This window comes from Choloepus didactylus, chromosome 3 (assembly GCF_015220235.1).
Source record: "Choloepus didactylus isolate mChoDid1 chromosome 3, mChoDid1.pri, whole genome shotgun sequence".
In the NCBI taxonomy this organism is placed as follows: Eukaryota; Metazoa; Chordata; class Mammalia; order Pilosa; family Megalonychidae; genus Choloepus; species Choloepus didactylus.
This window is the reverse complement of record NC_051309.1, coordinates 81016971-81044287: the sequence shown is the minus strand read 5'-3', so window position 1 is coordinate 81044287 and position 27317 is coordinate 81016971. Positions and strand designations below refer to the sequence as shown.

The following is a 27317-nucleotide window of genomic DNA, read 5'->3' as shown; positions in this document are numbered from 1 at the left end:
GCTTTTTTATCCATTCTGCCAATCTGTGTCTTTTGACTGTTGAGTTTAATCCATTAACATTCAGTGTTATTACTGTAAAGGGAGTACTTACTTCAACCATTTTGTCCTTTTGTTTTAATATGTCTTCTCTTTGTCTCCCCTCCTTTACTGCAACATCCTTTTCTGTTTATTTAATCTTTTGTGATATATCTGACTGATCCCTTTCTCTTTTGTGTTTCTGTACATTTCAAAATTACTTTGTGGTTACCCTGGGGTTTATATTGCACAACCTATATCTATAACCTACTAATTTGAAAAGATACCAATTTAGCTTCAATAGCATACATATTCTCTGAATCTTCATTTCTTCACACTACTCCAAGTCACTCTCTCCTGTCTTTTCCTTTCAACATGCAGAAATCCCTGTAGTAATCCTTGTAAGGCAGGTTTTTGTTGACAAACTCACTCAGTTTCTATTTATACGTTAATATTTAAAACACTCCCTCATTTTTTTAAAAGAAATTTTATTTTGAGATAAATTCAAACTTACAGGAACAGTTGCAAAAACAGTACAAACCCCATACACAGAACTCCAGCATATCCCGAACCCCCTCCCCCGATCCTGTCACACCATTTCTTTTTCTTTCCCTCCCTCCCTCCCTCCCTCTCTCTCTCCCTCCCTATTATCCATCATCTATTGCTCTGTCTTCTGAGCATATGACAACAAGCTGCACACATTCTTGAACAAACAATATAATTCACATATACATTTCCCATGAACAAGAACATTCTTTTATGCAATCCCATTAAACGCAGCTAAGAAGTTCAAGAAATTCAACCTTGATACAAAGCTTACATTCTATATTTCCTTTTTTTTTTCCCTTATGGCCCATCTGTGTCCCTTTGAGCCTCCTCTCCTCCATCCTCAGATCCCATCCAGGATCATCCTTGGCATTTAATTGTCATCTATTTAGACTTTTTTTTTTCAGTTGTGGAAAACATATATACAGCTTTAATCTTCCCATTCCACCCCTCCCTAGCAATCCATCAGTGGGATTAATCACATTTAGAATGTTGCAATGCTATCACCTTCCCACCATCCATTTCTAGAAGCTTCCCTTCACCACAAACAGAAACCCTACACTCATTTCTTAACTCCCGATTGCCCTTTTCCCCACTTCTCGGAACCCCTACTCTACTTTTCATCTCTATGGTCATATTCTCTGATACTTTCTTTGTGTTTACTGTGGGGCTTAAATTTAACCTCTTAAGTCTATAACAATCTTGTTTTCTTTGATACCAACTTAACTTCAATACAACACATAAACTATGTCCCTATACTCCCTCATTCCCCCACTTTTATGTAGTTCTTCTCAAAAATTACATATTTTACATTGAGTCCAAAACCACTGATTTATCATTACAGTTTATGTATTTTAGATCCTGTAGGAAGTAAACAGCGGAGTTACAAATCAAATATACAGTAGTATTGGTATTTATATTTACCATGTGACCTTTAGTGGTATCCTTTATTTCTTCATGTAGTTTCAGTCAATTGTTTAGTGTCCCTTCCTTTCAGCCTGTCGACTCCCTTTAGCATTTCTTATAGGACTGATCTACTGGTGGTGAAATCCCTCAGCTCTTTTCTCTGTCGGTAGGGCTCCCTTTAGTATCTGAAGTAGGGCAGGTCTTTTATTAGCAAAATCTATCAGCATTTGTTTGTCTGTGAAAAATTTAAGCTCTCCCTCAAATTTGAAGGAGAGTTTTGCTGGATAAAGTATTCTTGGTTGGAAATTTTTCTCTCTCAGAATTTTACATGTGCCATGCCACTGCCTTCTTGCCTCCATGGTGGCTGCTGAGTAGTCACAACTTAGTCTTATGTTGTTTCCTTTGTATGTGGTGAATCGCTTTTCTCTTGCCGCTTTCAGAATTTGCTCCTTCTCTTCAGTATTTGACAGTCTGATCAGAATATGTCTTGGAGTGGGTTTATTTGGATTTATTCTATTTGGAGTTTGCTGGGCATTTATGCTTTGTGTATTTATATTGTGTAGAAGGTTTGGGAAGTCTTCCCCCAACAATTTCTTTGAATACTCTTTCTAGACCTCTACCCTTCTCTTCCTCTTCTGGGACACCAATGAGTCTTAAATTTGGACGTTTTATTTTATCTATCAATATCCCTGAATCCATTTCGATTTTTTAAATTTTTTTCCCCATTCTTTCTTTTGTTCTTTCATTTTCTGTTCTGTGGTCCTCGAGGAGGCTGAGTTTCTTGTTCAGCTTCCTCTAATCTTGTATTATGAGTATCCAGAGTCCTTTTAATTTGGTCAACAGTTTCTTTTATTTCCATAAGATCTTCTATTTTTTCATTTACTCTTGCGAATTCTTCTTTATGCTCTTCTAGGGTCTTCTTTATGTCCTTTATATCCTGTGCCATGCTCTTCTTCATGTCCTTTATATCCTGAGCCATGCTCTTGTTGCCTGTCTGTAATTCTTTGATTAATTGTGCCAAGTACTGTGTGTCTTCTGATCTTTTGATTTGGGTGCTTTGGTTTGGGTTCTCCGTATCGTCTGGCATATCATATGCTTTAAGATTTTCTGTTGTTTTGGCCTCTTGACATTTGCTTTACTTGATCCCTGATTTGACAGAACTGCAGCTTGGTGGCATACTCTTTCTCTAACTAACCAGCAGATTGGCATCCTTCAGTCACCTATTTCCCTGAAATCAGTTCTCCCCCACTTTGTCTTTGTGGTGTGTGGGAGTATGATTCTTGTGAGGTCCAGTTAGTGCCTCAAGTTTGGGTGTGTTGCTGGTGCTACCCGCCCTGAACGTGGGGCGTGTGTCTGGTGGTTAGGCAGGCAGGGCAGCTTTAATAATCAAACCTCCCAGGTGTTCCTAGAGATTTAAGGCTGTTGCAGGAGCCTAAGCCTTCATTTCAGTCTTTCAACCGACTGTCTCTGCCGCTGATCCACAAGTCCTTGGTATTCATGTAGGGTCCCTGGGATTTCTGAGCAGTTCCCCCTTCCCAGCTGTGTTCTTCCAGGACCTCTGCTGAGGGAGGGCTGTGCCATGTCACTAGTGTGCACTGACCCACCAGGGAAGCCCTGGGTCGCTGGGCCGTGCAGGGGTGCTCCCTGCCCGCTTCAAAGATGGTTGAATGGGACACGTTAACTTCCCCCTTTTTGCACAGCTCCGCCCTCCCAGCTCCGGGATAATCAGTCATAGGTGCATTAAAGGCCACTGTCCACAGCCGATATCATGGCATGTGTGTAGTGCTGTGGGAAAGATTCCCCGTCACACCGGGTTTCTTTGCGCGGCTCTGGGCTGTGGGTCTGGCCCCAGGCAGGAGCGTCCCCTGCCCGCTGGGGAGATGGCTGCAAGGAATGCAGTTTTTTTTCTCCTTTTGGCTCCTCTCTGCTCCTCTGGTCTCCAGACAATCAGCAGCGGGTGTAGGAAGGGGTATCCTCCACGCCAGACACTGAGGCGTTAGCCCAGCCTGCTCCTGCCGTGCTTCACTGCGCAGCTCTCCCCATCATATCTGCAGCCGCTCCCGGGCTTTTTTTTTCCTTAAAGAACTAGTCCATCTCCAAATGCCAGCCCACTGTTTCCCCACACCGCAGCACGGCCACGGGACTTTCAGTCAGCTTACTCACTCGTTTCAGAATGCAGGCTCCTGGTTTCACCAAATGCATGTTCCCTGTGGCTTTAGCAGACCTTGTCTGGCTGGTGCTACACTGGGAGTGGTGTTCTGTGTCACTTTCTGGTTTTTATCTAGTATTTTTCATGGAGGTGTTTTTTTGCCCTGTCTCACCTAGCTGCCATCTTAGGTTCTCCTCACTCCCTCATTTTTTAAAGGATAGTTTTTCCAGTTAAAGAATTTTTGGCTGGCAGTTTCTCTCTTTCAGTACCTTAAATATATCACACCACTGACTTCTCACCCCCATGGTTTCTGATAAGAAATCAGCACTTAGTCTTGTTGAGGATCCCTTGTATGTGACAAATTGGTTTTTGTACCAGTTTGAATATATTGTGTCCCCCAAACGCCATTATCTTTGATGTAATCTTGTGTGGGCAGATGTTATCAGTGTTGATTAGATTGTAATTCTTTGAGTGTTTCTTTGGAATGCGCCCCAACCAGCTGTGGGTGATGACTCTGATTGGATAATTTCCATGGAGGTGTTGCTCCGCCCATTCAGGATGGGTCTAAGTTGATCAGTGGAGCCATATAAATGAGCTGACATAACAGAAGGAACTCAGTGCAGCTGTGAGTGACATTTTGAAAAGGAGCTACAGCCAAGAGGGACACTTGGAAGAAAGTACAGGAGCTACAGATGAGAGACAGTTTGAAGACAGTCGTTGAAAGCAGACTTTTGCTCTGGAGAAGCTAAGAGAGGACAAATACCCCAAGTACAACTAAGAGTGACATTTTTGAGAATCTGAAACCTAGAGAGGAACATACTGGAAAAAAGCCATTTTGAAACCAGTACTTTGGAGCAGACGCCAGCCACGTGCCTTCCCAGCTAACAGAGGTTTTCCGGACACCGTTGGCCATCCTCCAGTGAAGGTACCTGATTGCTGATGTGTTACCTGGACACTTTATGGCCTTAAGACTGTAACTGTGTAACCAAATAAACCCCCTTTTATAAAAGCCAATCCATCTCTGGTGTTTTGCATTCCGGCAGCATTAGCAAACCAGAACAATTTTCTCTTGCTGCTTTCAGAATTCTATATCTTTGGCAGTTAAAAGTCTGATTAGTATTTACTTCTTAGACTTGTATATTTATGTCTTTCGTAAGAGTTGGGAAATTTGGGGCCATTATTTCCTCCACTATTCTTTCTGCCCCTTTTCCCTTTTCTTCTCTTCCTGGGACACACATGACATGTATGTTTGTGTGTGTCATGCTGTCACTCAAAATCCCTGAGACATTGATCATTTTTTTCTATTCCTTTATTTTTTTGACTTATGATTTCAACTGCTTTGTCTTCTAGTTCACTGATTCTTTCTTCTGCCTGTTCAGATCTGCTATTGTATGCCTCAAGTGTATTTTTTTCTCTACTATTATGCCTTTCATCCCCATAATTTATGATTCTTTTTATTCTTTCAACTTCTACTTTATGCTCACACTGGTCTTCTCGATATCCTTTCTCTCTTTATGCATATATTCCTTTATCTCCTTGAACTGATGTAAAAGATTTGTTTGAACTTCTTTGATTAGTTGCTCCAAACACTGTGTCTCTTCAGAATTTTTAATTTGTTTTCTTGACTGACCCACATCTTTCTGTTTCTTAACATGGCCAGAAATTCTTTGCTGATGTCTAGGCATCTGATTATCTTGATAAGTTAACTCTGAAGCTAAGCTTCTCCCTCTTGTTGAGAGTTTTATTGTTGGTCACTTTTGTATTAAGGCTCTTTTTTGACATTTGGTCCAACTTATTCTGGACCTTTAGAATAGCCTGATTTTAACTGATCAGATTTTCTCAGCTGTTCTTCATCTGATTCTTGTCCTGGAATGTGGTACAATTTTAAGATTGCACTTTTTGTGTAATTATTTCACCTTCATTTCCTCTGTTCCTTCTCCACAAATCTTGATCTGTTCTATTTGTTTTTGTGCATAATTTTCTTCCCAGTGTCTACGATTTGTTTAAATACTCTCCCAAACTCAGTGACCCATTTTCCCTGCACTTTACAGTTCTGGGACTCTCCAGTCTCTCAGCAGTTCAGTTTACCAACCTCCCCACCCCCCTTTTCAAATGTTTTTCTCTGTCAGGCTTTTCTGTCTCCAGTTTCCATTCCCATAGGGTGTCCCACCTTGAGGAGCCAGGTGGGGACAATTCAGAAAGCGGGTCACTCCAGAAAAGTCCAATTTGCATTTGGGGATTCCCACCTACAGTACCGGGATCATGTGAGTGTGGCACTTGGGTACCACTGTTCTGCCACTGCCCCCTCCCAACTCTGGTTGCCCTTTTGTATGCAGCATTCCTCAGTGGCTTGTATTCCACCCTGGGTCTCTGCAGACTTGGGTCCTTGTCCCTGGATATGTGTTGGTTCTAACTGCTGTGAATTCCTCTATAGTCTGTGACCCTGATGGGAGGGACCTGGTCCACTGCCTCTGGAGACCTTCCAAGCTGGGCAGGACTGATTAAGGGGGAGGGATGAGGACTGGCAACTCCAGGCCAGAAGTCTCCTGCCTGATATTTTTCTCTTTCCTTCAATTTCAGCATTTGTGGAGTCCCCAATTTTTACCATCCTCCAGAGTTTTAAGCAAGTGGAAATGTTAAATCTCTAGGGGTATTTTCAGGGGATGTCTTATGTCACCATGTTGATGATGTCACTCAGGTTCTGTTTTTTTGTTCACATCAGTTCTGTGAAAATTCATCAAGCCACATGTTTATAATATGTATATTTTCCTATATGTGTGTTTACCTATATGTGTGTATATACATAAAAATTTTACTTCAATGAAACATTTTAAATTATCATGAACTATGCACACATTTACAAAACCCATATCTACTCTGCAGACCCTTCCAAAACTTCTAATCTTTTCCCACCTTCCCAGCTAAATAATCTAAAATTAAATACACTGAGTAGATTCCCAGAAACAGTATCATAAAAAAAACAGAGTAAATATTGGAAAGAAAAGAAAAAACTTTTTACACATATTTTCTGGCCATAGACTCACAATGACCTGCTTTTAAGTTCCAGGCACATGGGCCTACAGCGCATGAGGCAGTGGTGTTCTCCTCTCCCTGGCCCCTATCACCTGCCATCTATGCATCACATAAGAAACTAATTCTACCAAAAAGAATATAACAAACACTGGGTAAAGCTCATGGCAAGTTTGACCTTGTTCATTCCCAATATGTTTTTGTTCCACTCCTCTTTCTTCCCAGTTCTGAACTCTTGATTCCATTCCATTTGTTGTATACAACAAGTATGTGAGCACTGACAATGTGCCAGGCACTCTTTTAGGTACTGGAGGTATATCAGTGAATAAAATAGATAAAAATCTTGCCCTTGTGAAGACAGTAAAATAAAAACAAAAAAAAATGTAAAATATAAAAGTATGTTAGATGGTTTATTCATTTATTTTACTATTGATGGACATTTGGGTTGTTTCCAGTTTGGGGCTATTGTGAATAAATCTGCTAAGAAAATTACTGTACCTGAGTTTGTACTCATTCTCTTGGGTACAGATCTAAGAGTGCAACTGCTAGGACATAAGGCCAGAATTATGTTTAGCTCTAGTAGATATTGCCAGACATTTTTCCAGAGTGGTTGTATCAATTTACACTCACAGCAGCAGTATATGAGAGCATTCTAGTTGCTCCACATCCTCACCAGTGCTGTCTTTAATTTTAGATAGGTGTTTAATGGTATCCTGTTGAATTTTAATTTGCATTTCTCTAAGAAGTAATGATGTTGAGGACTTTTTCATGTTTATTGTTCATTTGACTATCTCCATTTTGTGATGCTATAATTCAAATTTGCTTTTCATTTTCTGATTTGTTGCATTTTTTACACGTTTTATTACATTCATGATCCAGGAGGTTTCCCTTAACAGTGCGTAGGTCAATTGGAAAACAAAATTAACTTGACATATGTTGGGGATTGAATCATATCCCCCACAAAAAAGCACGTTCAGGTCCCAACCTCTGGTCCTGTGGGTATGACCCCTTTTGTAAATAGGATCTTTGAAGATTTTATTAAAGTGTACCCAAACTGAATGAGGGTGGGCCTTAATCCAATATGGCTGAAGTCCTTATAAGCAAAGGAAACTGGACACAGAAAGAGAAGCTACGGGAGCAGCTATAAGCTGGAAGTCAAAAGTACCTGGAAGAAAAAGGAGAGGATGTCACCACTGCATTGCCGTGTGACAGAAATGCCCTAAAGATTGCCAGCCAGCCAGAAGATACTAACCCCGGGAGGAAGCAAGCCTTCTAGCCTCTGAAACCGTGAACCAATAAATTCCTGTTGTTAAGCCAACACACACACACACACACACACACACACACACACACACAAAGTATGTTAGAATGTAGTAAGTGCTATGGTTTTTTTAAAAGGAGATGAGGATTGCATGGAGGGTTTCCAGTTTAAATCAGATGGCTAAGGAGGACTCACTCACTGGAAAAATGATACTTGAGCAAAGATTAGGAGATAAGGGAGATGAGCCAAGGGAATTGTGACAGAAGAGTGGCCAGGCAGAGGGAATAACAACTGTTAAAGTCCTGAGACAAGAATGTACCTGATTTTGTTTGAGGAAGAACAAAAGGCCAATATGGCTGGAAAAGAGTGAATGAAGGAAAGAATAGTAGAAGATAAGGTCAGAGTTGTAAGGAGGTGGGGTAGGTGGGAAGATCATGTAAGTCTTTGTAGGCTATTGTAAGAATGTTGTCTTTTATTCTAAGAGAAAGGGAGCAAACCACAAGATTTTGAGCAGAGAAGTGACAGGATTTGACTTATGTCTTAAGGTGATCACTCTGGTTGTAATTCCGAGAGTGATCTGTAGTATGAAAGAAGGGAGACCAGTTTATAGGTTATTATAATAATCCAGGCAGAGATTATGGTGGCTTGAACCAAGGTGGTAACAGTAAAGTGGTGAGATGTAGATGTATATACACACATGAGCACACGCACACGTATGTGATTGATACAGGCCCTTTTTATTTGAGCTTGTTAAAAAGATTAAATTAAAAGACAATCTCTCCAGATATGATAAGCAAAGTTATTTTGGGGGCTATTAAAACCCAGCTATTGTATTTTCAGAACTGTAGTAACTCACAAAAAAGTAAATGGGAATGATCTATAGAGATACCAAATTATTATACAATAAAAATATTTGGACTTAAATTCAGGGTATACTTTGAAAGTTAAGGCCAAAGGATGCACTGACAGAATATATGATTAGACATGGGCTGAGAGAGAATGAGAAGAATAAAGGATAATTCCAAGACTTTTAACTGGAGTAACTGGAAGGAAATAGTTATTAACAGAAATGGGGAAGACTGTGTGTGGAAAAAGTGTCTTAGAAGTCAAATTAAGAAAATATTTTTACCAGGAAAGAAAGATCAAAACCGTTAAATGCTTCAGACAGGTCAAGTAGAGGAGAAATGAGAACTGACCATTTGACTAGTGGGGATGACAGCCTGGTTGGAATGGTCTTACATAGAATGGAAAGAAGAATCGAAAGAGAAGTAAAGAAATGAGGCAGTAGCTTGGTGGTGGGGTTGTGGAAAAGATAAAGAAGAGAGTTCAAGAAAAGATTTTTTAAGATGAGAAATAAGAACATATTTACAAAAAGATCAAATAGAGAGGGGAAAATTGATGTTATGAGAGAGAGAGGTAAGATTTACTGGAACAACATCCTTGATTACGCAGAAAGAGAAAGAACCTACCACACAAGAGGAAGAGGTGGTCTTAGACAAGAGCAGAAACAGCTAATCTAACATTAACTGGAGGGAAGGCACAGTACATTGGCAGATGATGGAAAGTGGATATGATGGTGGAAGTTCTGTCCTAACTGCTTCAATTTTCTCAAAAATTAATAAAGAAAAGGTAAAGATTGAGATGGCAAAGATTTTTAGAGGCTGGAGAAGGTAAACAGTCATTTAGAAAAGTAGAAGAATGGAGTATAAATGTCGAGCAGTATTAAGGGCCCACTTGAATTATTTTCCACTGTTATTTCCATTTATTTTACTTATAGTAATAATTTTTTTCTATCTCTGACATGATTGAACACATATTTTGCTTTAAAATTAAGTCACAATTGAAGACACAAATGGTTTATTTTTCTACTCAAGTTGAATCTTACAGATTCAACACACATGGCATCTTATTATTTTCATTGAACATTAAGACCTTCTATTTTGATTATTCTTGGTAAATAGTAATTTTGTTTCTCTGATGGCTTTCAAACGCCATTCATGACAGGTGGTTTAACATGGCTACTGCTTTCAGGGGATTATATTAAATGAAACCTCATATCCAGTGCAATCTTTTATTGAAAGTCCATCTATCAGGACTTCTCTATTTGTGGTTGGCCAAGGAGTCCTTCTTTGGCTGCCAGGGCTTCATTCTTCTGAATATGACATTCCTGAAATCTCATGACTATTCTTTGTGTCATTTTTAAGTATTTCTGTAAGCAATGTTCTGAACAGGTGGTCTGTTCAGATTTTACTTCTCTTGTTGTGAAGTCTTTAACACAGTCCAAAAAGCAGGTTTCTTGAAGTTTATTGTAGGTTCCAAGAAAGTCTTTAAACTGTTTTATCTAACCAGATTCTGGTATTTGTGCAGTCATATTCTTTTGGTATGTTTATTAGACACCTTTTCTGATGCATGAGCTTCCTTTCTGCTGTGTAAAAGTGGTTGACCAACCATTGCTTGAATGTCTCCAGTGAGGTCAGATTTCTTACATAAGCACAGGCTCTTACATCCAACACCAGTACAAGGCTGGGGGACTGTGCTGCCAGAGAAGTCTGGGGGCAGCAAGCCCGGGTCAAGGAGGGCGCCACAGCTGCTGGATGGAAGAGAATACTCCATTTGAATTTAAAATGAGACCACTCAGGATGGTTGTCTTTTTCTCCAGTTACATGCAATTCCATGGGTAGATGTGGAGTAAGCAAAATTGGTCTGAACCAAGGTTTCAGTTTTTCCAAGCAGAGAAAGGACTGACTATAAAGACTGACTGTGAGCAAAATATTTGATTGACATTTCATTAAGGAAGATATATGAATGCCAAACAAGCAGGAAAAGATACTCAACATCATTAGTCATTAGGGAAATGCAAATTAAAAGCACTATACATTCACTACAATGGCTAAAATTAAAAAGACTAAATTAAACAGTGATGAGGATATGGAGCTACTGAAACTCTCATACATTGCTTGCAGGAATGCAAAATTGTATAGTTACTTTTGAAAACCATTTGGCAGTTTTTTATAAAGTTCAATATATACTTATGATCCTAGGTATCCCCCCATGAGAAAATGAAGCATATGTTTACATACAGACTTGTACCCAAATGTTCCCAGCAGCCTGATTCATAATAGTCAAAATCTAAGAACAACCCAAATATCTATTAACTGGTAAATGGATAAACAAATGGAATATTACATAGCAATAAAAGGGAGCAAACTTCATCAAACTGCTAAACACAGACCTAGCAACTCCACTCCTAGGTATTTAATCAAAAGAAATGAAAACATATGTCAACACAAAAATTTGTACACAAATGTTCACAGCACCATTTTTTATAATAGCCAAAAAGTGGAACCAATCCAAATGTCCATCAACTGATAAATGGATAGACAAATTGTGGTATAGCCGTACAAGGGAAAGAAGTACTGATACATCTACAATTATATGAAATGTTCAGAATAGGCAAATCTGTAGAGACAGAAAATACACTTACGGTTGCACAGGACTTGAAATATAAGGGGAATATGGGGAATGACTGCTAACGAATATGGAGTTTCTTTTTGAGGCAATGAAAATGTTCTAAAACTGTTTGCAGTGATGGTTGCATATACTAAAAACCACTGAACTGTATATTTTAAATGGGTGAATTTTATAGTATACGAATATCACAATAACACTGTTAAAAAAAAAGGAATGAACTACTGATACACACAACATGGATAAATCTCAAAAAGACTATGCTAAGATACCAGTCACAAAAGACTACATATTATATGGTAATATTTAAATGACATTCTAGGAAAGGCAAAACTATAGTGACAGAAAGAAAATCAGTGATTGCTAGGATCTCTAGGGTGGAGGGAGGAGACTGACTGCAAAGGGTAAGAAGGAACCTTTTTTGAGTGATGAAATGTTTCTTATCATGATTGTAGAGTTGGTTACACAATGAAGTACATTGTTAAAACTCATAGAATTGTACACTTAAAGTTGAAATATATGTAAATATAAATTTATATTTATAATATAAATATGTAAAAATACAGGTGATTTTTTAAAATAGAGAACAAACAACAAAAAAAAGGTATCTTGTCCACACATTCTTTGAAATGTCTTCATGAATCCCCAGAGGGATACATATCCCAATTTGAAGTGTACTACAGCAAAGCATCTGTAATGTTTCAAGGGCTTATGGAAGAGACTGGAAGAGACCTGGCAGATTCAGAGGATCCTAGCATTGTGATAAGATGAATGCAAAGTACATACATCTTAGAGACGAGCACAAAACAGGACATTATAGCAGCAGAGGCAAATGACCATCATGCAAAGACCAAGCAGGATCAGACACCTCATTGGAGGCCAGTAACCACTAGAGGTCAGCACCAGAACAAGAAACTTCTCCCACAATAGTAGGATTTATAGATTGCACTTAGGAAGGGGAGAAGAACAGGAGAAAAGAACTCTAAATTTAACTAAATATTTACTCAAAGGAGACTGTTTCAATTCAGAATTGATTAACTTTTTATTGGCAATATTAATGTTTCTACCATTAGAGGAAATGGGGCTTGTGAACTAAGTTGATTTCCAACAGAGAGAAACAGATTCCTATTGGCATATAGTTTTCCATCTAAATTGTGGCACTCTGCTACTAGGGAAAATTGTAGTCTGGTCTCTGCCAGATCTAGCTGCTAGTTTTATATCTGGCATATAAATATTTATATGATATTTAATTGCTGGCTCAGGACCATGGTATATTCCATGGCTTTTGGCTGCGCAGTTAGTAAATCCCCCTGTTATAGCCTCCTGGCATTGGATTGTCTAAAGAGGAACAATGTTTCTGCCCTCCTATCCCATGAGGTTGTCCTCCCACAAACTCCAGATTAGATCCCTTGGTCTTGGCTAGACATCTCCTTACAGAGCATGGTAAGCTAGTTTGTACCCCAGTTACCTTCACTAGACTAAAGGGAAACTTAGGATTTCTATCAACACATCAGTGATTCTGTAGAAACCTGGAGTGGAACCTTTGTCCTCTCCTCACTCATTCTGCTACTTTGGCTAGTCCACTTATTGCTTGGAGTGGTCCCATATTAGACACATACTTCTCTAAGAGGCCATAAAATTGCTCCAGTTTATCTTGGTAGAATCAAAAAAAAAAAAAAAAAAAAATCTCTACTGCTCAAGGATTCCCTGAAACATACCAGGTTGTTTCTAAACTTGCATCTACCCTTTCCAGAGTTTCAGTTCAGAGCAGCTAGGACACAAGAGTCTGATTGTTTTCTCCCTTTTTCCTTTTCTCTTGTTGTAGAACCAATCTTCTACTTCCAATTCCTATTAAGAGTACTTCCTATATGTTTATTTTCCCCTCCTCTATCCTATGAACCTACCTCTTTGTTGTGGCACTATCTACCCTCTTCTCCCCTTGGACCAAAAATGGTTTAATCTTAAGGGTGCTTGGAGTACAAACAGAACAGAATTTATAGAGGGAATGAAAAACATATCCATTTAGTATTTTCAAAATAATGCAGAATATTATCCCTATAGCATTCAATATATAATGTTGTATTATATTCACTACATTGCTATATAAATACATTACTATGTACATATCGCTATACATATATACATATATGTGTGTTTGTAGATATGTCACTGTTGGTAGATTTTTAAACCACTAGGCTTTAGTTCTCAACTCTGTGTTTCTACTCCTATGAAGTGGAGTGACACACATTCTTATCAAGGACAATGGGTCCCTATGGTGATGATGTCGAAGCGTATGTATGAGTGGGGGGGGGGGGTAACAGCAGAGTAGGGGAAGGATGGTTCCTTCAGAAATTACTCATACATCACCACATAATATATATTTTTACATCTCCCAGAAGGCTTAGTATGATGTCTTTCACATCATGAATACTCCATAAACATTCGTGAAGTAGGGAAGGGCACTGATGGGAAGAGGGAGGAAAGAAAATCACAAGGCTTACTTGGCTTAAGAATTCCAAAATCAACAGTGACAAAAACAGCATCAGCACCCTCAGTCACAAAGGGCAACACTTGACCTAATTTGTCTACTTCCTTGGGAAGGAGCATTACTCATAGGACCTTCTGGTCAGCAATAAGGTATCCTGTTTCTGGTCACTTGGACTTGTAATTTTGGCCTCACTTAGGTAACCGTAACTTAAAACCATGTATCTCTAGTACCTAGCAACTTTGTTCTACTGGACCCTGTTATACACAAACACGCACATACACATACACAGTCCAAAGTTCATATGCAACACCTTACCTGTTCTTAACCAATCTATTATGGTTTTACAAATCTCATTTGAAGCACTGGATTCCACTCCAGCAATTTTCTACCTCATTGAAATTTATAGTCAGCCTTCATTCTATTACTTGAATCAGATACTCTGACTGCTTTTCAAGAAATTAAGACCAAGATGATGAAGTTAGCAATTCTTTTTCCTGTAGGGTTATGCTCCAGAGTGCACCCCACCAACATTTACCACATTAATAGAGTAACTGAGAGTACTGTGACATAACTCAAAGAAAACTATTTGGCGAATCATTTCATTGAGCAGCCAGAATGTACCAGGAAGGCATCAGTCAGTCATGTATAACTCATGGTAATTGGTGACAATTTGGTTTCTTGTATACTAATCATTGATCTGGATAATAAACCACCTCTGAAGAAAGGAAACTCAAAGGCATTAAGAACATATGGCAACCTCCCTTACATTCTATACTTTTGTAAGCAGGCTCCCCAAACTCACATACCAGATGCTAGGGTACTGCACTGTAAACGGAACTTTTGACTGAGAACAATGATGACAGCAATTAAGGTAGAAACCAAGAATTGAAATATTACATTACAAAAATGAGAAGTTTCCTGTGCTCACAAAATATTTTGAGTGAGAAAAGGTACCAATCACCTGAAAGAAACCACTTGAGTGTCTCCCTAGAAAAAGGAGATCCAAGAGCAGAGCCCACAGGAGTCAATAACATCAAAATCTGCCTCCAGGCCTATTCTCAAGTGACTAACTAATTATATGGGCAACTCCAGAGATCAGGTCTTTGTGGGATTCTCTGTATCCACATGATCATCATACAGATGTAGTCATTCATTCATTCATTCAAATACTTGTTCAAAAAAATATCTGAGTTGTCTTCTATGTGCAAGGCCATAATACTCAATGTTCTATTTGTAAATAAACTTTCTTTTATCACATCATCATAAGCACTTGCAGGTGGAAAGCACTGAGTTATCCAGTGAGTTCCTTAGTACTTAGTGGATGCTAAAGGCAATAATAGTGACACCTCTATACCTCACTGTGTCTCCTAATAGGGTAACTTGACCCTTAAGAGCATACAAGGCTTACACAAAGAAGCAACTCACAAATATTTATTGAGTGCTAGGTTTGAAGTCAGGTGAATGATACTTAAAATCTCAAGACAGAGTTCTTGACTTCAAAGTGCCTTCTGGTGATGGTAAAGGATTTAAGATGAGGAAATTTGGAAATCTTGATATTGCTAGGGAAGAACAGAGTTTTTCTTGTTAAGGAGCAAATTCCCTTTCTTAGAAATACACAGCATGTTTTCCCTCCAAAGGATACTGGATTGTAAGTATCCTTTCTTCTGAACGTCAAATTCAGGGTTCATATTATCTAAGATTTCATAAAGCTAACTTTTAAATAAAAAGTTTATCCAAGTTATAATTAACATAGAACTGAAAGATACAATATTTCAGAGGGCTTACAATGATAAACAGCAGTCACTGCAGCATTTGTTCCTAGAAATAATCACTTTTAACTACTTTAAGTTCTTTTGATTAATAAACAAAAACAGAGAGAATTCATTACCAGGCTGAAGGGAAATGACACCAGATTGACACTAGGATCCACAGCAGTAGGTGGTAAACTACTGCCCTCCTGCCTGTTTTTTGTATGACCTGTTTTTGTATGACCGTTAAAAGAAAAAAAAATAAAGAGCAGCTCAAAAATCAAGAGAATTACTGAAAATGAAATGCTAAAAAATTTTTGATTAGCCCAAAAGAAGGAATAAAATGAGAACCGTAAGAACCAAAAACACACAAGACAAACAGGAAATAAATAGCAAAATGGCAGCCCTGTCAATAAATAAATTAATAATTAGTTGATTTATCAACTTGAGAACAAACCTACTGATTTTCTTAGGCAGTTTTTACTCCCACTATTCCACTTCCCTTCTTCCACCCAATACTGATAATTATACCAGTATTTACCCTGACAAAGGTACACAATGATATATTTAAAAGCAATGACTTTCAACATTCACTCTTTGGTGTCCTTTTCATAATATGAGGACATTAGCACTCCTACTTTCCCCCTCTTCATCTCCTTTCTGCCTTCTGCCTTCCAGTTTCTGTTAGAAGTTATTTTATTTTTACATTCTCAAAATTTAATAATTTTTGGATTCTTTTTGTAACTATAATAAAGTCTTATACTCTCTGACTATAGGCCCATTCTAAAATTAAAATCCAAAAATACTGCATACAATATTGCAACTATGTAAATATTCCTTAGTATAAAGCCAAGAAGCAAACTGTCTCTGCTGTTTCCATGTCATGAAAATAATAAATAGGTAAATATACAGCTTTTTCTAAGGTGGTAAGTATGAAAAGAGATAATATGGATTGGAGTAAGCAGGATTAGAAGTGTGGCACGTGGGGACTTAGGAGCAGGGTGTATTAAACAGAGTGGTTAGGTAGGTCTCATTGAGAAGATTAGATTTTGAGCAAAACCTTAAAGGAGGTGGAAGTTAACCAAATGGTTATCTGCAGGAAGAGTATTCCTTAAAGAGGAAATAACCTTAGAAACTGCACGAATAGCCATTCTCCACGTGTGACTACTTAGCACAGTGTGGCTTGGAACTGAATTTTTATCTGCATTTCATTTTAGTCAATTTAAATTTGAACTGAAAACCTGATACAATTCATTTCTGAAAAAATTCATTACGCTTAGAGTAATTCAGATATGAAAATATACTTTTCAACTGTAAATTTTAGAGACTTTAAATATAGATAATAGATCAAGTATTTCTGATGAAAACTTAGTGTCCAAACTACAAAGTGCTATCAGTGTAAAATACTCACAGGATTTCAAAGTAAGAAAAAAACAAGTAAAACATCTCATTTATATTTATTGGGTTAAATAAGATATATTATTAAAATTAATTCCACTTATTTCACTTTACATCATTTAATGTGGCTACTAGAAAATTTAAGCCACATATGTGGCTTGAATTTTATTCCTTTGGTCAGTGCTGAGCTAGAACAGCAAACCTGCCTCCATGTCTGAGGAAGACCAGGGCAGTGTAGAAGTAAGTGGCACCAATGCCAAGTTAGTGAACTATGTAGTAGAAGATGAGATCAGAGAGCATTTAAAATTTTTTCTATGATAATAACAATGATAATGAACTGGAATAGTAAGGTTAGGGGTGGAACTGAGACCTGAAACACCACCTCTGTTGTCAGAAATTTCTGGGAAATCATTTGGTTCTATTTGTGCCCCTACCATGCTGATACAGTGTAACATGACACAAGGTAGGATGGTGGCAAGAAAGGGGTTACAGTTAAGCTTCATTAAAGTCCTGGCAGTAAGCAGGACTGGACAACCTTCAAAGAGCAGGCTAACCTATTTGCATGTTGCCAGGCCCATAGACAGTGACTCTAGTAGTGTCAGGCCAGATCCAGTCCAACATTCCTTCTTTCATTTATTCTCCACCTCTCTTTTCCATGATCCCCTTCCACTCAAGGCTGCTTCTCTAATAGCAGTAAGAAAGCAGATCTCTGGCTTTCCTTTTCTACACCAAAAATCATTTAATCATCACCATCATTCATGAAATAGCCGTATTTTTACCTGCATTTTCTTCTCCAAACACTACAAAATTGATTAAGTAACATGGATTTGGAAAAGAAAAAAAGAATTTAAATGGTATGGAAAATAGCAGTTGTCATTCATTTGTTCACCAGCTGTAAAGTGTCCAAAATCACATAGGACCTTGAGGACTGAGGACACGAAACAAGAGTAAACAGGATCTGATTTACTAATTGCAAAGTTTCTGTAGAAGTTATACCTTCCTAAGAAAGAGAGAAAAAAAGAATAATAATTTTTGCTTTTAGTCCCATGCATTTCCTTTTTAAATACATGGAAGCAGTACTATTTAAAAGGTGAACAGTTTGTATAACATGAAGAACAGAAAAAAATTATTTTTTTTAAGTTTAAGTTTTTTAAGTTTTTAAAGTTTTTTTTTTTAAGTTTAGTTATAACTCTTTTCCCAAGGTTGGAAACCCCCAAAAAGCAACTGTTGTTGGAGCATAATTCAGACTTAAAAGAAAACTGAAGGTAACTTACTGCTTTTTAATCTAATCTTACTCCCTTCTAGAACAGGAAATCTTAGCTTTTTTAAAAAGTGAAGCAAAACTAAAAGGGGTTATCCCATTTGTAGATGAGAGAAGTGGATGGTTACACAAGTAGGTCTGGTATCTTTCTTACATGTGTCTCACCACCCATAAAGGCATTCTCTCTTCTGAAGTAACTCTTTGGTGAACTTCTGTCTATTCCTACCCCAAATAGCAAATTCAAATGCTCTCATTAGTTTTCACATAAAAATCACTAGAGGGTATCCTTAATTTATCCCAGAAACATTTCTATATACTATTGTCCTTAAGATATCCAGGGAAAGAAACTAAAAATTCGTGTGGAACCCACCTCTGTGGCTCACGATCCTTATTCTTTGGCATATTTCTCATTCACTCTTCAAACCAACATTTACTGAGCCCCTACTAAATGTCACACACTATTAACAGGTGTAAGGGACATAAAATGAAAAAAAAAAACAAAAACCCAGCAACAACAACAACAACAAAAAAAACAGTTCCCTGTCCTCAAGGAACTTAAGAGATTATAGGCAGAGGCTAAACATACAAATAAGAAATGATAATACTGTGAGGTAAGTGCTATGTCAGAAAATTAAAGGGGGCACTTGGGTCCACGAAGGACGGCACCTACCTCAGCCTGGGATAAGGCGAGGTGTTGGAAGGGAGTAACAATTCAGGTGAAGACTGAGGAAGAAACAGCGAAAAGAGAAAAAAGAGGGCACTCCAAACAGATGTAAAAGTATGTACAACGGCACTGATGGCATAAAAGCGTAGCACATATTAAAGAAAATGTCAGAAGTTCAGGATAGCTGCACAGCATGATATGTGTTAAGGAGCAGAGAAATTCAAGGCTAGGGAGAAAAAAGCTGGGGACATGCTTAGATATTGGGATTTCAGAAAGGTCACTCTGATAAAACAGAAGGGTAAGTTAGCACATTTTAACTAGAGGCAGAGAGATGTGTTGGGAGATTATCTGAGAAATCCACGTGAGAAGTGGTGGGGGCCTGACCTAAAGCAGAGTAATGGACCTAGAATCAAAAAGACTTAGTAGCAAATTAAGTGAGGTAGGGATGTACAGAGGAACAGCATAAGAGAAAGGAAGGAGTTTAAGCTGATTACCAGATTTCTGGCTAAGGCATCTGAACAGGGAGGAGCAACACCAATTAAGATAAGCAAGAGCCAGCAGGTTTTAGGGAAAAGAGAAGTTTTGTTTTTCAATGCAGTGAGTTTGAGGTCCCTGTGGGATATCAAAGAGAAAAGCTATCCAAGTAAGCAACTGAATTTATGGTTCAGGGAGAGATCTGAGATGGTATTCAAACGTGAGAGTTATTAGCTGTATTAGTATTCTTGTGTTGCTGTAACAAATTATCACAAACTTAGTAACTTAAATGTGACACAAATTTATTATCTTAGAAGTACCTAGGTTAGAAGTCTGACACAGGTCTCCTCGGGCTAAAATCGAGGTGTCAGCAGGCCTGAGTTCCTTTCTAGAGGCTCTAGGAAAGAATCCATTTCATTGCTCATTCAGGTTGTTAGCAGAATTCAGTTCCTTGAGGATGTGGGACTGAGATCCTTGTTTCATTGTTGGCTGTCAGCTTCAGGTCAGTTCCAGATTCTAGATGCCACCCACACACTTCCTTGGTTTATAGCCACCAGTTTCCAAGCCAGCAACAGCAAGTGAAAACCCTCTCATACTTGAATTCATCCTGCCTCTTCTGACACATTTCTCTGACTGCTCTGCCTCCCTCTTCTATTTTTAAGTGCTTATGTGATTACATTGCTCCACCCGGATAATTCAGGATAAACTTACTACCATTTTTTTAAAAAAATTATTTTGAAATACTTTCAAACTTACAGGCAAAGTTACAAACATAATACAAACGTCATACAGAGAACAGCAATATATACCTATCCCACCAGATTTACACCAGTTTTACCTATTTTGCCACATTTGTTATATAATTCTCTCTAGTCATCTATCATATTGTATCTACCTATCCACTTATCTGTTAATCATCCTGTTTTCTGAACACTTGAGGATAGGTCATATACATCATGCTCCTTGAACACAATACTGCCATATACATTGTCTAAGAACAAGGTAATTCACTTATATAACCACCTTAAGTGCAGTTATCAAGCTCAATAAATTAAACATTGAAAAAAACTTACAGTCTACATTCCTATTTTTTCATATGCCCCAATATCTTCTCTGAACCTTTTTCTTCCTTACTAGATCCTATCCAGGATCATATATAGTGCATTTAATTGTCATTGTCTCTTTAGTTGCTCTTTCCTTTTTTTTTTTTTTAAATTGTGGGAACATATACAACAAAAACTTTACAATCTCAACCACTCCCAAGCATATCATTCAGTGGGATTAATCATATTCACACTGTTACAGTACCCTTACCACCTCCCATTACCAAAACTTCCCTATCTCCCCAAACAGAAACCCTACACCCATTATGCATTAACTTCCCATTCCCCTACATCCTGCCCCTGGCAACTTGTACTCTACTTTCTGCCTCTATGAGCTTGCATATCCTCCAATATTTTCTTTGTAGTTACCATGGGGCTTGAATTTAACAACCTAAATCTACTACAATCTAGCTCGCTTTGTTACCAGCCCAACTTCAGTAGTAAACACAAACTATGTTCTTACACCCCTCCATCTCCCCCCCCCCCCACCCTATTCCATGCAGTTCCTATCACAAACTACATGTTTATTATGTAGTTCTGGTCACAAAATACATGTTTATACACTATGAGTTCAGAACCATGTATGACTGTATTCTATACATCTGCCTTTTAGATCCTGTAGGAAGTAAAAAGTGAAGCTACAAACCAAAAATAACAACATACTGGAGTCCATATTTATCCATGTTGTTACCCCCACTGGAAATCCTTAACTGTTCATGCAGCTTCCATCCACTGTCTACAGTCCTTTACCTTTAACCTACAGAATTCTCTTTAGCATCTCTTGTAGGGCTAGTCCAGTAGCAACAAACTCCCTCAGCCTTTGTCTATAAAGGATGAGACAATCTCTCCCTCACTCCTGAAAGACAGCTTTGCCAAACAGAATTCTTGGTTGGCAATTTTTTGCTTTCAGCAATATGTCATCCCACTGCCTTCTTGCCTCCGTGGTTTCCAACGAGAAATCAGCACCCAATCTTATTGAGGGTCCCCTGTACATGACACATTGCTTCTCTCTTGAAGCCCCTAGAACTCTGTCCTTATCTCTGGCATTCAACATTTTGATCATAATATGTTGTGGTACAAGTCAATTTGGGTTTATCCGGTTTGGAGATCACTGAGCATATTAGATGTGTATTTTCATGTTTCTCATTAAATCGGGGAAGTTGCAGCCATTATTTCTTTGACTATTCTCTCTGCCTCTTTCTCTCTTTTTCTCTTTCTTGAAGTCCCAAAACATGCATATTGGCAAGCATGATGGTGTCCCATGGATTCCTTAGGCTCTGTTCACTTTTCTTATTTCCTCTTTCTGCTCCTCTAACCAGATGATTTCAATTGTCTTATCTACAAGTTCACCAATTCTTTCTTCTGCCAGCTCCAACCTGCTGTTTTAACCTCTCTAGGGAATTTTTAATTTCTGTTATTGTGGTCTTCAGCTGTTTGGTTCTTTTTCATAATTTCCATTTCTTTATTGATATTTTGTCTGTGTTCATCTACAATTTTCCCAATTTCCTTTTATTTTTGTTCATGTTTTCCTTTAGCTCTCTGCACATACTTAAGACCATTTTTTAAAACTCTTTGTCTGGTATGTCCCAGGTCTGGTTCTCCTTGTTAATGTTTCTAATGCTTTAATATTCTCCTTTGCCTGCGCCATCAATTCCTGTTTCTTTGTATGTTTTGTAATCTTTTGCTGATGCCTGAACATCTTTATATTTTGATGTTATTGCTGGAATTTAGACTCTGATGCATCTGTTCCTTAAGCTTATATCAAGCTAGCGTTATGACAGAGCTTTCCATGAATTCCAGGCATTAACAAAAAAATGAGAGTGAGAGAAGGAAAAAAAAGAAAACACTGCTTGGGTTGGGAGACCCTGTGTAGCCTCTTTCTCCACTTCCAGGTTCATGGAGGTGGTCTCTTCTCCACATGCAAGCTGACAGCTCTGAGGTTCTTGCTGGGCTGTCAGAAACTCAAGACAGTTCTGAGACATCAGCTGCTGCCACCACCGCCCTCTACCACCCTTCACCCTCCTTACCAGTAGGCTATTCTGTAGTAGCATCAGCAGGGAAATGGTCATGCTTTTGGTACCTGCTGAAATTACTGTGATCCTGTTAGATATTGGACATTTTAACTTCCTTACATCAAAGAAAATGTTAAAGAGTATCTGCAGACACTCTGGGAAGAAGAGGAGTACCAGCAGGACATCAATCTTTTGAGGAAACAGACTGAAGGGGATTCCCATCTGGATGGGGCTCTTCCAATCCCTGTAGGATCTTTGATCCAAGCTGTGGTAGATAACATGTGCTGGCATGAAAGACCACGGAGTTGAAGTAGCTTCAGGGCCGCATGTGGAAGGTGGCATTCACAGCTGGGTGCATGAAAGCAGAGTTCTTTGAAGATGTGGTTCCAGGAGTCAAGAAATGGAGAGAGGCTGGAGAGAAGGTGTATATCTATTCTTCAGGGAGTGTAGAGCCATAGAAACTATTATTTGGGTATTCTACAGAGGGAGATATTCTTGACCTTGTTGATGTTCACTTTGATATCAAGATAGAACATAAAGTGGAGACAGTTACTGAAAGATTGCAAGCAGCATTAGATGCTCAACCAATAACATCCTGTTTCTGACAGATGTTACTCTAAAGGCCAGTGTTGCAGAAGAAGCGGACATGCATGTAGTTGTAGTGGTGAGACCTGGCAACGCCGGATTAACAGATGATGAAAAGACTTACTACCGTCTCATCACATCCTTCAGTGAACTGTACCTGCCTTCCTCAACTGGAAAAGGGTTTCTCACTGCTCATACTGTTCCTCACAGAGTTGTTCCTATAGTCTAGTTTTACTCCAATGGTCAAGGAAACTTAAAAAGTGCACATATATACACACATATATGCAAGTGTATGTATGTGCATGCTCAAATTACCTTCCACAGGCACATAAGTGAAAAAAAAAACACCAGTTCAGTGAAAGCGAAGCTTATTTTAAAATGTATTTAAATTGTATATGTAGATACTGAATTGTTTGAAATCACAACTCTAACCCTTATTAAGTGTAGTCAATAAAATAAATTACTAAAATACGGATCAAAATACAGATTAAATGTGTTATATTTATCAGGTCATGTACCAAAATAGAAAGCTAGTTTTGGGAAGTTATTCAAAAGCCTTGTTTTAAAAATTCAAAGAATTATTCCTAAAAATAACTCATTGCCCTGTTTAATTTGTTAATGTCTAGCAAAACAGTCCTAATCCTACCAGCTGTTATCACTACAGATTTTTATAGTTGCCTTTCTAATTACTTAGCACAGTTTTAAGATACATGTCAATTGCCATTTATTTTTTAAAATAACCAAAATGGTTTTAATGAAATCAGTCTTTAAGGTCAATAAGAGTTCTAACATGTAATATTTTCCTCTTAAAAGGATAGGAAAAACTTAAATTTTAAAACAGCATTATTTATCCTTGTTCAATTCTAATAGGATGTCAAGTCAATTTCATGTTGTGATTAATAAAAACACTTTCTTCTTCTTTAAAAAAGAAAGAAAATATCTTTCTCAGTCTTTGCAGATTGACCTGAACAAGTAAGTGCTCTTCTTCAGAGCTTATCCATATGAATTAAGAGAACAGCTCGAGGATCCTTTCTTCACATGTGCCTTGTCTTGGGCTTGAGCATGTGGCCCGAGGAATTCCCGTGTTTACTCAGATACGAATGTACCGTCTTCCTTAAGAAACAGTTTCTTCATGGTCCTAGACACTGCACTGTATGCCCTAAAGCCAGCAACCTCTTGCTCTAGGCAGCCATGACTTGACTGCTCTCCCACTGCATTCTATAGGAAAGCTCTATAAGCTGCAATTTCTGGGACAGTGAGCCTGCACAACTGTCCTGATTCAGTCCCTCAGAGTGCCAACAGACTGGGCCAGAGGTACATGCTCTCAGTATATGCATGAGGGTTGCTTTGCTCCCAACAATTCTGAAAGATGTTATTATTATACAAAGTTAGATTCTACAGTACTATTGGGCTTGAACTTTAGGTTATCTTACACATTAACTAGATTTTATAGGTCAGGAACAATGTTAATATATTTATTAAGACTTCACCTTATGCAAAGCAAATAGGAGAAGATCAAAGATAAATTAGACAAGGTTCATGCCCTGGAGGTCCCCCTAAGTTTAACAATCACCATCACCATTTTTACTTCTTTAAGAAAGTAGGCTCTGATTTCCTAAGCTATAACTCACTAATAGACTTCTTGAACATGACCCCACCAACACTTCTTTTGCTAATTTTATAAGTGTTAATACTACACATCTAACTCATAGTCTGTATCCCTCATCTCTATTTGTCAGACATGTACAAACTTGGTAGTTCTCTAACCCCTATTTATGTAGTCTGCTTGTTTTTTTTTTTTTCTCTTAAGTAAACTCCCCTCCCCTGAATGCTACTAAACTTTACTAATTCATTTCTCTAAATAGTCAAAGTCACTTGGTAGTTGACTTAAGCTGTCAACACAATTTGGAATTTCCTGAATATATAATGAGAGTACTGAATGGCAGGCAAAGGAAATTTCTTTTTCATTTGAGGTACCTACCAGGGGGTAAATCAATCAAGAACACTTACAAGCAAAAAAAAAAAAAAAATCTGTTTTTTTAGTTATAGAAACACAAAGGGTCAACTCAAATTTTAAAATTAACTTTTTAAAAATAAATCTTACAGATATTTTTAAAAATTAAATTCTAAATTATAGTCAATAAAAAGTAAAGGGCTCTTCACATGTTGTCTCTTTATTAATAAAGGTGATATTTGGGTCTAAAAAAACAGTAAAAATGAAGAAAGGGGGAGAAAAGGATCAGGGCTGTAAACAAAGATTGAGAAAAAGTAAATGGAAATGAAAGGAAAACAGTAAGAAAACTAACAGAACTTTGACCTTTGTACCTTTCAAAGCAAGTATCTACTATTAGATTCTTTCCCTGCACCATGAATCCAAAGGTAACAGGAAAAAAAAATCAGTATTTTCAAATTTTAATCCAATGCATAGAAAAAATGTCCTTAACCATAGAAAGGAGAATACACATAAAATTGCTCTTGCAGCAAAGACTACATGCTTGCTGTATTTGTGTGTGTGTATAAATAGGTAGGAAAATTTATTTCTTTTCTCACCTTTTAAATAATAAGTTCTTTTTTCTTTCTTTCTTCCTTTTCCCCCTCATCCCAAGAAAACAGAAAGACAGAAATGAATTTCTCATATGACTTGGCAATGACTAATTCCTACCATTTTGAAGCTTACTGAGTCAGTAACTGTTAATTTATGCATTTTATCCATTTTTTATCTGATTCAAATACAGAGAGTCTTCCTTCAGAGCAACTTCTACCATGTGGAACGTGTATCTACCTCTGACGGCTTAAAGGAAGCTCAGTTTCAGTCTCTACATTGACTATTAACCAGGCTCAAGTAATTCATTCAGACTTCCAAAGGTTTGCAATAATCAACATCATAATCTTTTTTCATTTTAAAGAGCACAAACAAAGCCATTGCTACAATAGCTACTAAGTTTTTTTAAACAAATGAATAGGTAATCCCAATATGAGATATAGATGAAAAGGGCATTCATACTAATCAAAGCACCCCAGAGAGTAACAGCAGAACTTTCTGGTAAATTTAAAGGGAAATTTGATTCCACTTAATCTTTAAGTACAGGCTGAACCTAGTAGTTATGAGAAATTAGTGCTTTATTCAATAAAGGCTTCTTGCCCAACCAACTAAGACAGGATTCCCTAGTTTCCAATGCAGTTGCTATCTACAATATTCAGCATGCCATGAAAAGATTTTTACTAGAGAACAGGATATGCTTTGAATAGCACAGATAAAAAAAACAAAGTAGGCTGCTGTCAATGTCCATGAGTAAATTATTTTCTGAAGGATATAAAACAAAAACAAACAAAACTAGTGACTGAGATTGCCTCATGAAAGAGTAGCCCTGATTTTGGTATGTCTGGATTGTTTTTAAACAATGTGTACATACAGCACACTTAGAGGCAGTAGGGTGTAATGGACCTCTAAATCTAGAATGCCTGAGTTCAAATCCCATCTCAGCCACTTTCTAGTTATAGCTATGTGACACTGTATGCCAGTTTCCTCCTCTATCAAATGGGAGTAATAAGAGTTGCCCTTACAGGGTGACTGAGAAGAATAAAACAATTAATAGATGCAGAGTCTAGAACATGGTAGGCCCTATTTAAGTATTAAATATAACTGTTATTTTTAAACTTTTTATTCTGAATTTTAAACTTACAGAAAACTGCAAAAATAGTAAAAAGAGTATCCATCCGAATCTGCCTCATTCCCTTTCCCCAATGTTAACATCTTACATAACTTCAGTACAATTATCAAGATAGAAAATGAAAATTGGCACAATATTGTTAATTAAATTACAGTTCTTATTTGAGTTTCACCAATTTTTCCACTAATGTCTTCTTTCCAGGATCCCATCCAGAACCATATTACATTTAGATGTTCTCAATTCCACAATGCCGGGTCCAGATTCATCCCTGCGAGTCATATCCTGCGTTGCCAGGGAGATTTACACCCCTGGGAGTCAGTTCCCACATAGTGGGGAGGGTAGTGAGATCACCTGCCAAGGTGGCTCAGTTAGAGAGAGAGGGCCACATCTGAGCAACAAAGAGGCACTCAGGGGGAGACTGTCAGTCACAATTATAAGCATGTTCAGCCTCTCCTTTGCAGTAACAAGCTTCATAGGAGCAAGCCCCAAAAAAGAGGGCTCAGCATGTCAAGCCGTCAGTCCCCAATGTTTGTGAGAA

General features: G+C 37.9%; 1 protein-coding gene and 2 pseudogenes across 4 annotated transcripts in view; 1 reads left to right on the top strand and 2 right to left on the bottom strand.

Annotated features, from left to right (window-relative positions):
* The window catches only part of ART3 (ADP-ribosyltransferase 3 (inactive)), a 161540-nt gene that overhangs the window by 72890 nt on the left and 61333 nt on the right, over positions 1–27317 (bottom strand). The window lies entirely within an intron of this gene.
* Positions 9997–10278, bottom strand: LOC119530315 (annotated as a pseudogene).
* LOC119530314 lies at positions 22573–23337 on the top strand (annotated as a pseudogene).